Source organism: Eriocheir sinensis, chromosome 49 (assembly GCF_024679095.1).
Source record: "Eriocheir sinensis breed Jianghai 21 chromosome 49, ASM2467909v1, whole genome shotgun sequence".
NCBI lineage: Eukaryota > Metazoa > Arthropoda > Malacostraca > Decapoda > Varunidae > Eriocheir > Eriocheir sinensis.
This window is the reverse complement of record NC_066557.1, coordinates 8,124,564-8,136,279: the sequence shown is the minus strand read 5'-3', so window position 1 is coordinate 8,136,279 and position 11,716 is coordinate 8,124,564. Positions and strand designations below refer to the sequence as shown.

At 42.6% G+C, this 11,716-nt stretch overlaps 1 long non-coding RNA gene across 1 annotated transcript; it reads right to left on the bottom strand.

Annotated features, from left to right (window-relative positions):
- Window positions 1-7,569: 7,569 nt before the first annotated feature.
- LOC126981823 (uncharacterized) lies at window positions 7,570-11,075 on the bottom strand. Its single transcript, XR_007734213.1, has 2 exons — window positions 10,989-11,075; window positions 7,570-9,978 (listed from the first exon to the last, which is right to left on the bottom strand). It is a non-coding gene; the product is annotated as an uncharacterized LOC126981823 (long non-coding RNA).
- Between the last annotated feature and the right edge of the window lie 641 nt (window positions 11,076-11,716).

Genomic DNA, 11,716 nt, shown 5'->3' with positions numbered 1-11,716 from the left:
ACGGGTTAACTCTCAACCCCTTGACTGCGGATTTCTTGACAGAATACATCACCAAGCAACAGAAATGGAACAAAAAGTGGCTGTTACAAATAAATGAAGAAAAGTGTAAAGTCATGCACCTTGGGAGGGGATATCCAGCACACCAATACCACATGGGAAACACTCCACTATCCATCACAGAGGCAGAGAAAGACCTGGGAATATATGTTACCAGCGTACCAGTGAAAACCTAATCCTTGCCAACCGCAGCGGAGGGGCTAACATCGTGGGGGTTATGATTTTTCTTTTTACACCAATGATAGAAGAACGATGAAAGCCTGGTAAGCACTGTTCCTGAAGAAAAGGTCAATTCAAGTGGGCTGAAGAGAGGTCAATTTCAGATGGAGAGGTGTCTGGAGTTCCCTTGTAAAAGAGATCAGGTCATAGGCAGAAGAAAACACAGAGGAAGGAAGGCTGTTTTAGAGTTTAGCATTGAAAGGGATGTAAGAATGAAGATGCTGGTTAACTCTTGCATTAAGGATTTGGATGGCATAGGGATACACTAGAGTAGAAAGTTGTGTGCAGCGGGGCCGCGGAGGGGGGGAGGCATGCAGTTAACAAATTCAGAAAAGCAGTCACCATGAAAATATCGATAGAAGATTGAGCGAGTGAGAGGAGAGGATTGTCAGTAAGGAGAGTTGATGAGACGAAGAGCCATGAGGTCGTATAACTAAACATTTCGTCGTCCAAGTTCACATATTTGACAAGGCTTTCGTAGGAGTCTTGGGCATTTCCAGGAGTAGTTTTATGGCCCTGGTGGTAGTGTGACCCTTCCTCTGCACCATGAACCTGAAGAAACACTCATTAGAACCCAATTGATCCTCTCTTTGACCTTTAGAAATAGTTGATGTGAGAACGAAAAGCATCTTATAACACCAACCCTAGACTCCACTCTGTCCAAAAGGTCTGTGCGTGGAGCTTCACCACACACGACGTAATGAATAGCAACAACCACTGTCCCTCTACACTAAAATTTCACATATTCAGGCAAGAGGGAGGTGTGCGTTGCCTCACCCACCCCAGGACGGCAAACCTGGGGGTCCCTCAGAGCAAGTCTCCAGGCAGACTCCCTTCCCATCCCAAATACCTCATGGCAGGATCTATCAACTTGCTCAAGCCACAACCTCTGAGGACATACACTCGGCCTCTTCCACTCAAGGTTATTCTTTACTGACCTTTCCCAATGTTAATGAACTCTACCAAAATTTGACAGAAGATCATATACAGTTGAATATCCTAAAACTGATCTGTACCAACAAACAAAGAAGACTTTTTAATTATTCACTTATTCATTTATTTAGCTTTTTCTTCTTTTGACAAGGGTAAGTTATGGGAATGTATTGAATGGCACAGAAAGTTTATAGTAGTAGAGAGCTCTTACACACTGCTACCCTGATTGCTAGACACCAGACAGGGATTTAAGACTCAGCTCATGAAGATATAACGTAGAACTTCTTTTCGCTTATAGTTCCTACAGGCTCCTACACACTGCTACTCTGATTGCTAGACACCAGACAGGGATTTAAGACTCAGCTCATGAAGATATAACATAGAACTTCTTTTCGCTTATAGTTCCTACAGGCTCCTACACACTGCTACTCTGATTGCTAGACACCAGACAGGGATTTAAGACTCAGCTCATGAAGATATAACATAGAACTCCTTTTCGCTTTTAGTTCCTACAGGCAATAAGGTAAGGTTAGGTAAGGTTGGGGGCACACGCTATAGATGCACACGGCCTCATTGCTCATCTCCATTGCACTGGCCCTTGAGCAACCAGGTGTATGTGAATTTATATACCTGGGGACAGATTCATCAAGCCACTGACAAAACCTCTCATTGGTAAGTTTCCTGGGCAACTCTGTCCACTACAAACGCTCATGATCATCAGGTGGCTCTGGTGGCGATGAACTGAGTTATGGCCAGGCTGTTACTTCATTCATCGCCATCAGAGCCACTTAACCCGGTAGCTGCGGGGATCATGTTTCTAAACGGTCCCTCTAAGCGAGAAAACGAGAGAAAATCATCACCCATGCCAACCATTTCATAATATACATCAACGCATTTGTGATCAGTTTAAGTATCATCTATTTTGGGGGGGTTATTTCATGGCACAAATTTGGCCTGTCGCTGCTACACGGTAAAGCCACAAATTTCGCCCATCGCTGCTACACGGTAAAGCCACAAATTTGGCCTGTCGCTGCTACACGGTAAAGCCACAAATTTCGCCCATCGCTGCTACATGGTAAAGCCACAAATTTGGCCCGTCGCTGCTACACGGTAAAGCCACAAATTTGGCCCGTCGCTGCTACACGGTAAAGCCACAAATTTGGCCTGTCGCTGCTACACGGTAAAGCCACAAATTTGGCCTGTCGCTGCTACACGGTAAAGCCACAAATTTCCCCCGTCGCTGCTACCGGGTTAAACTCATTCTAACCAAACCTAACATTACCAAAGCTCCCCTACCCCACCATGAACCTTCACTGCCAAGCCATGCCCACTTTTTACCATATCCATTATAAAAAAAAAAAGAAGGGAGGGGTGAGGGGATAAAGGGAGAGGGGCAGGAAATGGAGGAGAGGGGGAAGGGTGGGGAAGGAGGGCAAGGGGATAGGGTGGAGTGAGAGGGGAAGGGGCTGTAAGGTGGGGTGGGAAGGGGGAATGGGGGAAAGTTGAGGGGGGCAAGGTTAGGGAAGAGCTGAAGGGGGAAGGGAATGGGGTGAAGGAGGGGGTGAAGGATGAGGGGAGGGGGGGGGGCAGGGAGGAGAGGAGGGGGGTATGTCATTTTCTGCTGTCATGTTTTATGTTTCAAATTTTGCTTTTTTTTCATATTTTTTGTTGCATGTTAGTGTCCTTTTTCTGTTGTTGTTGTTGTTGTCTCCCCATTCACTTCATCCTTGTGTTGTCCTTTTAACTATATATTCTCTCTCTCTCTCTCTCTCTCTCTCTCTCTCTCTCTCTCTCTCTCTCTCTCTCTCTCTCTCTCTCTCTCTCTCTCTCTCTCTCTCTCTCTCATATACTCTAATGGGCTGTTCATTTTTCTTATCCTTACTTCTTATTATTTTCCTTTTGAGGGGTGACCATAATAAAAAAAAACTCATTATTATTAATCTTCTTTATACAGCACTCTCTTTTGCATGTTACTGACCTCTCTCTCTCTCTCTCTCTCTCTCTCTCTCTCTCTCTCTCTCTCTCTCTCTCTCTCTCTCTCTCTCTCTCTCTCTCTCTCTCTGCCTTCCGTCCTACCTTCCCTCCCTCCCTCTCCCTCCTTGCATGCTCCTGTCCTCTCTCTCCCTTCCGTCCTTCCTTCCCTCCCTCCCTCTCCCTCCTTGCATGCTCCTGTCCTCTCTCTCTTCCTTCCACTCCTCTTCCTCTCATATCTGCTAAGTTTGCCTCCCTTTGTCTCCTCTCATCTCCTGCTCCCCCTCCCTTCCTTCCTCTTCATTTTCTGCATAACATTATCATACCCTTTTGCTGAGGTGGGTTAAGTGAATGTACACAACAGCAACCTCATTTACTTTTTATGATGATGCTAAAAAAGAAGTCTAGGTATATAATGATTTTTTTTGTTAGTTAGCCATTTCACTTTGTCATATAGTGGAGAGTAAAGCAAGTCGCTGTTTTAATCCATCCACTGCGATTGGCACGGATTTGGCTTTCACTGGTAGCCTGGTAACACATACGCCCAGGTCTTTCTCTGCCTTTGTGGTCGATGGCAGAGTGTTTCCCATGTGGTATTGGTGTTCTGGATATCCCCTCCCAAGGTGCAGGACTATAATTGTAGCAGGCACTTTTTGTTCCATTCCTGTAGCTTGGTGATGTCTTCTTGTAGGAAATCCGCAGCAAAGGGGTTAAATGAGATCCTTGGTTTAATTTGTTATGTCAGGTAAATGTAGGGTAGTAAACCAAGCCAGTGTTTTAAAAGATTCACATTTTGTACTCACATTGTAGTTGTAAGACCGTGAAAAGTATACAATGAACTTAACAATGACTAAAGAACTATGAGGAAGGGAAGGCAAAGTTAGAATGTAAGCTGAAAAAAAAATAGGAGGAGGAGGGAATGATAATGTGTTCAGACTGGTAAAGATAAAGATAAGCATGACTGGTATATGAAAATAAGCATGACTGGTAAAGATAAAGATAAGCATGACTGGCAAAGATGCATGCACCCCTCAAAAAAAATAAAAAAATAAATAATGAAGGAAAGATAAAAAAAACAGCCCACAAGAGATTATGATTATGAGAGCTTATTTTCCCTCGTTTCTGCGCAGTGTGAGAAGGAAACTGCCTTATTTCTGGTGAATTTTAACATGCTTGTCACTGATTTATGTTATTTTGTTACTAATTTTATCACTATTTTTTTAAAGAGGGGAAGGATGGAGGGGGGGGAGGGGAATTCGGGAAACTAGTGATTAATGCGGGGAGTAGTTAGCAGGTTAATAGAACACTTCAAAACAGTTTCGTCCGCCACTGTGACACCCACCTCATCACAGCCTCGCTTAAGGGGTTATTACACTGGGCATATTTTTTGTGGATCTTGAGTCAAACCACGATTTCCGCTGGCGTGGTTCTCATATTTCCGTGGTTTTCTGACGTGTCCACGATCTTTCAATGCTATGGTAGATTTCACTGAAGGACGACGGTATTACTCACCATCATTATCAGCAGCAATAATAACAAACAATTGGGAACCACGTTAGCGGAAATCGTGGTTTGACAAGATCCACGGAAAATATGCCCAGTGTAATAGTCGTGATAGACAGGAACACTAAATAAAAGACAGTGGCTCCTGCTTGAACATAAATACACTGACACTAATCATTGAGGTATCTGAGGTAACCAATCATTCGTCATCATGGGAATAGTAATAACGCTGTGAAAAATGTTGTCATCACACATGTTAAAATTAATAATCGCCTTTTTTTCTGGTTTGCTCTGTTGTGTTCGTCTTATTTGGTGTGAGGGAGACAAAACTAGCCTAATAACTCATGAATTATGCCCCAGCACCACAAAATACCTGTACAGTATACCCCAACTACCCCACGGCCTAGCCTAATCTCATCAGAATTCGATATTGTTGATTAGATATTTTATTTTTCACTACTGGACTGTATTCATAGCCTAGTAGCGTAGGTATATATGTCATGTCGCAGTGAAAACTTTTGCTTCATACAGGATTCGTGCACAGTCATGACATATATTAAAAAGTAAGTGATTTATGGCGTATATTTAACAAGTGTGTATAGGTTTTTGGCGTATACTGAGTGGGATTCATTGAAGGCGTAAATTCAAAATAGTGTGATTAGTTTGAAACCTATTAATAAACAAGTCTGGGTGATTTCTGGCGTATGTTAACAAGTGTGACTGGTTAATGGCGTGTATTAAGAAGTGGGGAACTGCTTTCTGGCCTTGATGGTGGTTTAGTTATCTTTTTTGTCCTATATGAGATGGAATGCGTCTGTCTGTCTCAAAACGGCAGGCAACATTAGGGCTGTATTGCTAAACATTTCATCGCCCAAGTTCACATATTTGACAAGACTTTCGTAGGAGTTGTATGCATTTCCAGGAGTAGTTTTATGACCCTGGTGTTAGTCTGACCCTTCCTCAGTACCGTGAAACTAAAGAAACACTCATTAGAACCCACCTGACCCCATCTTTGACCTTTAGAAATAGCTGATGTGAGAGGCAAAAGAGTCTTATAATACCAACCTAAATAGACCGGCATATACAAGGCAAGACGGAGTGGTGTCTGTAACGATGTCTGTGAAACTATGTACGTACTTGTTATTTCTTGACCATTTTTTTTTTCTTTTTTTTTCTTTACGTCGCTTCATAGGTCCTCCTTCTCTCATTTTCTTTGTGAAGTCATCAGTCTTGTCAGTCAGCCATCAATAAATCGTCTTTCCCGGTATGGTTGTGTAGTCATCAGTCCATTTACGTCATCAATCTGTTATCAGTAAGTCATCAGGCCTGTCAGTCAGCCATTAAGAAGTCTAATAACCTTTCCTGGTATGGTTTAGTCATCAGTCAGACATCAGCCAAGTCATTTACGTCATCAGTCATTTATCAGTAAGTTATCAGTCAGTCATCAGGCCTGTCAGTCAGCCATCAAGAAGTTGTGTTTCCTGGTATGGTTGTGTTCAGTCAACCGAAAAAAAAAATAAATAAACCACTTCCAGATACAATAGGCATCTCTCTCTCTCTCTCTCTCTCTCTCTCTCTCTCTCTCTCTCTACATAAGCACAATCGAAGCCTAAATAAAGATAATAAACTAAACCTCTTCCAGATACAATAGGCGTCTCTCTCTCTCTCTCTCTCTCTCTCTCTCTCTCTCTCTCTCTCTCCATAAGCATAATCTAAGCCTATATAGATAATAAACTAAACCTCTTCCAGATACAATACGCGTCTCTCTCTCTCTCTCTCTCTCTCTCTCTCTCTCTCTCTCTCTCTCTCTCTCCATAAGCACAATCTAAGCCTATATAGATAATAAACTAAACCTCTTCCAGATACAATAGGCGTCTCTCTCTCTCTACATAAGCACAATCTAAGCCTATATTGATAATAAACTAAACCTCTTCCAGATACAATACGCGTCTCTCTCTCTCTCTCTCTCTCTCTCTCTCCATAAGCACAATCTAAGCCTATATAAACATAATAAACTAAACCTCTTCCAGATACAATACACAATCGAAGCCTATATAAAGATAATAAACTAAACCTCTTCCAGATACAATACACAATCGAAGCCTATATAAAGATAATAAACTAAACCTCTTCCAGAGACAATACGCGTCTCTCTCTCTCTCTCTCTCTCTCTCTCTCTCCATAAGCACAATCGAAGCCTATATAGATAATAAACTAAACCTCTTCCAGATACAATAGGCGTCTCTCTCTCTCTATCTCTCTCTCTCCCTCCATAAGCACAATCTAAGCCTAAATAAAGATAATAACCCCAATAAACACTTACCTCCCTCGCTGCGCCGCTCCGCCCCACGTGGCACAACAATGTAAACAAACCCGAACCGTCCCGAGGCGGAGTCGAAGTCACCAACCCAACCCATCGATAATACTTGTAATAGTGATGTAATCTTTAGTATCATTGTTATCATCATCGTTATTAGTACTCTTTGCATCATTTTCACCATGGTTTCCTCGTGTTGCTTGTGCTCTGAGGTTCCGTTTGTGTAATTCAACAGGAGCATTACACTTAAAATTTGGTAAGTTATTCATTGCAAGAGATTGAGGGGAAGGCAATAAGAATAATGAATAGACAGTAATAAAAACAGACAGTAAGAAGTCTTGTAGTTTTAACACATGCTGAAGAGGAGGAGGAGGGGGAGGAGGAGGGGGAGGGACTCAACGACCGTCCCCAGCTCAAGTCATTGCACGAGGTTAGAGAATGCAATAATGAAGAAATAACGATAAAAAACAAACAAAAAAAAACTTATATAAAAAGAGGCATACTAGTAATTCTCCCTCTCACACAAACAGAGGAAGAGGAGGAGGAGGAGGATTATTAAAACGACCGTCCCTATCTCAAGTCTGTCCTTTATTGCACTGAACGAACTATAGAAGCCAAAGATTTTAGTGTTGGTCGTAATGTTTCGTCGCGTTGCCTCACGAATCGATCAAAACAATGTTGCGGGAGCCGAGATTAGACCACGAAGGAGAGAAGATAACGCTCTCTCTCTCTCTCTCTCTCTCTCTCTCTCTCTCTCTCTCTAAAAAACTATCAACACACCAGTATCCACCTGCATCACACTTTCATAATAATAGTAATAATAATAATAATGATAATAATAATAATTTCTACCTACCTCCCCTATGAACTTATCAATACATGTCATATTTATCTATTATTAAATATATATATGATACATTTTCCCTGGATATGTGTAATGATATAGGTTTGTTCTGTAATATATATAAAACTCTGGATACATGTAATTGTCTCTTGAAATATAAATAAATGTCTATCTGGATACATATATAGATTCCTCTGTGATGTGTCTACAACTCTCCACTTATATAACTCATCAATATATATCACCTGCATCAACATCATATATATATTTTTTGCATTAAAGTTCGAGATATCTTAATAGTTTGATATGAGGGAAATTTTAACCTTATAAACAAACTACTGCACTCCAAACTTCTTCACAAAATAATTTGCAACATTCAATACATGACAGATGCAACACTACAAACCTTTGCAGAAATAAATATGAAGGAAAAAGCAATTACATCCTCAAAATAAGGGGAAATAACTTTGGGCTTTTGAAAATATATTGATTCAAACATTCTCTAAATTCCCCTTTTACAAGTTTAAAATCACTGACATAAGTCCAGACAGCTATTTGGGAAGAAGGAGAAGGAGGAAGAGAGGGAGGAGAAAGAGGAAGAGGTCTAACACATACACACAGCCATCTTCACACAAAGCAGTCACCATCTCTTCCAACATTCACTCCCTCACACAACAAGAGAGAGACAGAACACGGAATAAGGAAAGAAGGCTCCCAGCATCCCAGCATATTGAATTAACACCAGACACAGGATCAGACACTACTTATAAGCGACACAACACCCTTTAATGAAACAACACTTCTCGATGTTATGAGTTAGAAAGGGAGAAAGGAAGACAATCAAAACAGGGGAAAGTAGAGACAAAGTTAAAGGAAGATTAGGCAGAAAAGAAATGACCAAGTGCAGGGATTGTCAAATGAGATACTAAAGACAAAATAAAAAGAAGGTTCCCACACACAAAGAGGATCAAAGTCTATTACTACAAGAGATCCGATTCCTCTTCTACCGTCCTCTCGATGTTCTTGTGTTACTAAGTGTTGTGATAAATGATTGGATTACATTATTATTATTTAACATTCTCCCTCTGGTCTATGAATCAACAGACAGACAGACAGACGGGCAGACAGACTGACTGACTGACTAGATAACTGGAAAAGGAAATGGGTTTAAAAAGGAAGGGACGAAAACCAGCCACAAGGAAGAGGGAGGGAGAGGAAGGGATGGGAAGGGATGGGAAAGGAAAAGAAGAGGAATGAATGGAAGAAGAGAGATAGGGAGGTATAAGGAGATAGGAAGAAGAGAAAGGGAAGGCATAGAAAGGAAATAAAAAGGGAAAGAAATGAAGGGAAGAGGATAGGGAAGGAAAAGGGATGAAGGGAAAAAAGGAAGACTGAACGAGAAAAACACTATCTACAAAATGCTGAAATTGACCGAGAAAAGAAAGAATGAAAAGAAGAAAACAAGAAGAAAGAAGACCACTGACAAAGCAGAAACAAAGAGAAAAAAGAAGCTTGTTGAAAAAGTAGAAAAAAAAGAAAAAAAAGAGGATATTCAGAGAGGAGTAAAATGAAGGTGAAAGAAAGGGAAAGTGGAGGTAATTAAATGGGAAATAGCTATCACCTGGGCCATTAAGATACCTGGAACCCTTAATGAAGAGCCCCCCAGCCTCACGCACCTTAATTGAAACACACAGGTGAGGGGACAGGCGAGGACAGGTGTTGAAAAGGTTACTAAAGCTAATTACCACCACCACCACCACCACCACCACCACACACACACACACACACACACACACACACACACCTGGGTTAGTTAATTGTGGTCTGGACAGGTAAGAAGAATTAATTAAAGAGAAGACAGGTAATGAGGGTGATTATTATTATTATTATTATTATTATTATTATTATTATTATTATTATTATTATTATTATTATTATTATTATTATTGTTGTTTAGTTATGTGTTTTATGTGATTTTCTTATTGTTATTCTTGGTGTTGTTGTTGCCGCTGTTTGGTGTTGATGGTGGTGGTGGAGGTGGAGGTGGTGGTTGCAGTGGTGGCGGTGGTGGAGGTGGTGGAGGTGGTGGAGGTGGTGGAGGTTGATTATGGCAGGACAGTCTCCCTTTTCATTCCTGTGGTGATGAAAAAAATATTATCATCATCATCATCATCATTTAGAAGTGCAGATAAGGTAAATTTGATGACAGAAAACATAAATAAACACAAAAACATCTTAAGAACCCAAAAAAATCAATCACAAAAATATAATCTAATCTACCACGAAACTATAATCTGGCTATTTTTTTTCACTCATTCAAGTCAAATAAAGCCCAATAACCTACGACCAATAATAGCCCAACACTACCAAATAACAATGCAAAATAGCCCAACACTCTATGAGAACTAGCCCAATCATGTAACAAGCCCAAAATCTCTCTCTCTGGTTACATCTCTGTCTATCTATCTGTCTGTCTGTCTCCTCCCCTCCTACCTTCCCCTTTCTCCTCCCCTTCTTCCCCACTCTTCTTCCTACCCTTTCCCCGTTCCTCACCTATCTATCTATCTATCTATCTATCTATCTATCTATCTGTCTGTCTGTCTCCTCCCCTCCTACCCTCCCCCTTTCTCCTCCCCTTCTTCCCCACTCTTCTCCCTACCCTCTCCCCCTTCCTCACCTATCTATCTATCTATCTATCTATCTATCTATCTGTCTCCTCCCCTCCTACCTTCCCCCTTTCTCCTCCCCTTCTTCCCCACTCTTCTCCCTACCCTTTCCCCCTTCCTCCTTCCCCTTCCTCACTTAGTTATCTATCTATCTATCAATCTATCTATCTATCTATCTATCTATATATCTATCTATGTCTCCTCCCCTCCTACCTTCCCTTTTCTCCTCCCCTTCTTCCCCATTTTTCTCCCTACCCTTTCCCACTTCTTCCTTCCCCTTTCCTCACCTATCTGTCTATCTATCTATCTCTTCCCCTACTACCACACCCCTTCTCCTGCCCTTCTTCCCTACCCTTCTTACCCTTTCCCCCGTACGTTCTGTGTGGTCTGGATATCTATGTAAATCTATGTAAATCACCCTTCCTCCTTTCCTCTCCACCCTTCCCCCTGCCTCCCCCTGCCACCCCCCTTCCCTTACCTCAGCCGCGCATGCCGAGGAAGCCAGAGGGTGCCCGCTTTTCCTGGTAGGCAGCGCCCTTCTTGCCCCTCATGCCCAAAAGCCAGGGTGCCCTTGTGTGTGCCCATGCTGCGCCACGCCTCCTGCAGGTAGAGAGGTTAGTGTCTGAATGGAAGGGGGGGAGGGGAAGGGTCTATGAGTGTGAAGGGAGGGGGATGGGGAAGGGGAGGTGATGGGTGTTCAGTGGGTCAGGGGTAAGGAGGAGGGAGGAAGGTGGGAGAAAGGGAGGAGGGAGGGAGGGGGTGGTAAAGGAGGGAGGGAGGGGTGGGAGGAAGGGGAGTATTTATGGGTTGTTTACTCCTCCTCCTCCTCCTCCTCTTCCTACTCCTTCTCCTCCCCTTCTTTCTCCTCTTGTTTCTCCTCTTTTTCTCCTCTTCCTCCTCCTCCTCCTCCTTCTCTTCCTCCTCCTCCTCCTCCTCCTCTTCTTTCTCCTCTTGTTTCTCCTCTTTTTCTCCTCTTCCTCCTCCTCTCCCCCTCACCCCTTTCCCCCCGTACTCTCTCCTTCTTCCTCTCTCCTCTCTCTACTTCTCATCCTCCTCATTCTCTTCCCTCATTCTTCCTCTCTCCTCTCTCTACTTCTCCTCCTCCTCCTCTCCCCCTCCCCCTTCTCCCCCGTACTCACAGGCATGTAGTAGTAGTAGTCGTCGTCGAGGGGGGCGGCGTCCCCCAGCCCCTGCCCCTGGAGGAGG